Source organism: Erinaceus europaeus, chromosome 11, assembly GCF_950295315.1.
Source record: "Erinaceus europaeus chromosome 11, mEriEur2.1, whole genome shotgun sequence".
Classification (NCBI taxonomy): domain Eukaryota; kingdom Metazoa; phylum Chordata; class Mammalia; order Eulipotyphla; family Erinaceidae; genus Erinaceus; species Erinaceus europaeus.
The window spans coordinates 47,312,086-47,314,504 of record NC_080172.1 but is presented as its reverse complement, the minus strand read 5'-3'; the positions used below and the strand labels follow the sequence as shown (position 1 = coordinate 47,314,504).

Genomic DNA, 2,419 nt, shown 5'->3' with positions numbered 1-2,419 from the left:
GCTGGAAGACAGCATAATGATTCTGCAAAAGACCTTTATACCTGAGGCTCTGAGCTCCCAAGTTCAATCCCCAGCACCACCATGAACCAGAATTAGTGCTCTATTCTTTGTGTGTTTTCCTTTATCTCTCATTAAAATAAAACAAAAATATTTTTTTAAATCAAATGAGAGAGGGGCCAGGGGGTGGCACACATGGCTAAGTGCAGGTGTGCAAGGACCCGGGTTCAATCCCCTGGTCCCCAACTACAGGGGGACACTTTACGAGTGGTGACGCAGGCCTACACGTGTCTCTATCTTTTTCCGTTTCTACTCCCATCCCCTCTCAATTTTGCTCGTCTCTATTCAATAATAAATAAAAAGATGTTTTAAAAAGTGAGAGAGACACCTATAGCACTGTTTTAACATTTGTGAAGCTTCCCCCCTCCCATTTGGGGACCAGGGGCTTGAGCTGGGTCCTTATACCTTATAGCATAGGTGCTCAACCAGGTGCACCACCACCCATCCCTGAGAACAGTTTTGTTGAGATATAATTTACATATCATAAAGGCCACCTGTATGAGCTGCAGGAGTCAGTGGTTTAGTAAATTTCAGGTTGCACAACCATTACCACAGTCTAGAACATTTCCTCAGGACTCTGCAGAATCACTGTCTCCAACTGCATCCTTGTCCCAGGGCCTCCTGAGTTTCTAAAAAAATTTTTTTTTAATTTTATTTATTTTCCCTTTTGTTGACCTTGTTGTTTTATTGTTGTAATTATTATTGCTGCTATTGATGTTGTCATTGTTAGATAGGACAGAGAGAAATGGAGAGAGGAGGGAAAGACAGAGGAGGGGGAGAGAAAGACAGACACCTGAAGACCTGCTTCACTGCCTGTGAAGCAACTCCCCTGCAGATGGGGAGCCGGGGGCTGGAACCAGGATCCTGATGCTGGTCCTTGGCGCTTCATGTCATGTGCACTTAACCCGCTGCGCTACCATCTGACTCCCAAAATATATTTTTTTAAATTCTGGGGTGCAGGGGAGAGGAATAGCACAATTTATGCAACAGACTTTCACACCTAAAGCTCCAAGGCACCAGGTTCAGTCCCATAAGCCAGAGCTGAGCAGTGCTCTGGTTAAAAAGTAAATGAATGGTGCTCGCTTCGGCAGCACATATACTAAAATTGGAATGATACAGAGAAGATTAGCATGGCCCCTGCGCAAGGATGACACACAAATTCGTGAAGCGTTCCATATTTAAAAAAAAAAAGCAAACAAATTAATTTATTCATTCTGGGAGAGAGAGAGAGAGAGAGAGGCAGGCCAGAGCAGCACTCTGACATGTGCAGCACTGGGAATCTAACTTGGGGACAGAGTGATGTTCTTTTTCTCTCTCTTCTCTGGAAAACTCATATATGAATATGCAAATACTTTTAAAAAGTGACCAAGAGCAGTGAATTTGCACATGTATGAGGCTCCCCCACTGTGTCACCCTCAGGTCACCCAGTGGCTCTGCCTATTTTGGACACCCATTGTGGGTGGATTGTGTGGTGGGGTCCATGCTGTCTGTTGGGTCTCTGCATGGTGAATGGGCACATGGGTTATCAGTTTGGGTTTGATATGAGTAGAGGTGCTCTCTGCACTCTTGTGTTGGCTTTTGCGTGGACAGAGGTTTTCCCTTCTCTGGGTACTTACCTAGCCATGGGGCTTCTGGTGACAAAGGGATTCTGCCTTCTCAGGAGCCAGTGAACTGTCAAAGAGGCTTTAGCATTGTGCTCCCCTGCAGCAGCTCAAGAATGGGTAAGCGTGTGCTCTGCCATTGTGCACTGGCTCCCAGTCCCAAAAGATTCATTTCTTGAGGATCAGGCGGTAGCACAGCGGGTTAAGCACAGATGGCTCAAGGACCAGCGTACGGATCTGGTTCAAGCCCCGGCTCCCCACCTGCAGGGGAGTTGCTTCACAAGTGGTGAAGCAGGTCTGCAGGTGTCTATCTTTCTCTCCCCTTCCTCGTCTTCCCCTCCTCTCTCCATTTCTCTCTGTCCTATCCAATAACGACGACGTCAATAACAACAACTACAACAATAAACAAGGGCAACAAAAGGGAATAAATAAATAAAATATTTTAAAAGGTTTTATTTATTGACCAGAGACAGAGACAGGCAGAATGAGAGCCAGAGCATCATTCTGACTCATGAGATGTCTGGGATCATGCTTGAGGTAACCCACTGCGCCCCCTGACGGTCACTGTCATTTTTTCCAATAAGCGGGGAACCCTAGCTGTTAACCTGAGGGGCGGCGCTGTGGACCTGGCCTTGGGACTTACTGTCCAAGGTGGGAGGAGCGCGCGTTCCCCCCGACCACACGGGGGCGCAGTGCTCGGACTGCCTGCAGGCCCTGCACGTCCCTGCGTGGGCCCGCTGCCCGGATCCCCCAGGGTGGTC

The 2,419-nt window shown here is 47.7% G+C and overlaps 1 non-coding gene across 1 annotated transcript; it reads left to right on the top strand.

The window, feature by feature from the left end:
- The first annotated feature begins 1,132 nt into the window (after positions 1 to 1,132).
- On the top strand, positions 1,133 to 1,239 carry LOC132541540 (U6 spliceosomal RNA). Its single transcript, XR_009552686.1, has one exon. It is a non-coding gene; the product is annotated as a U6 spliceosomal RNA (small nuclear RNA).
- The last annotated feature ends 1,180 nt before the right edge of the window (positions 1,240 to 2,419 follow it).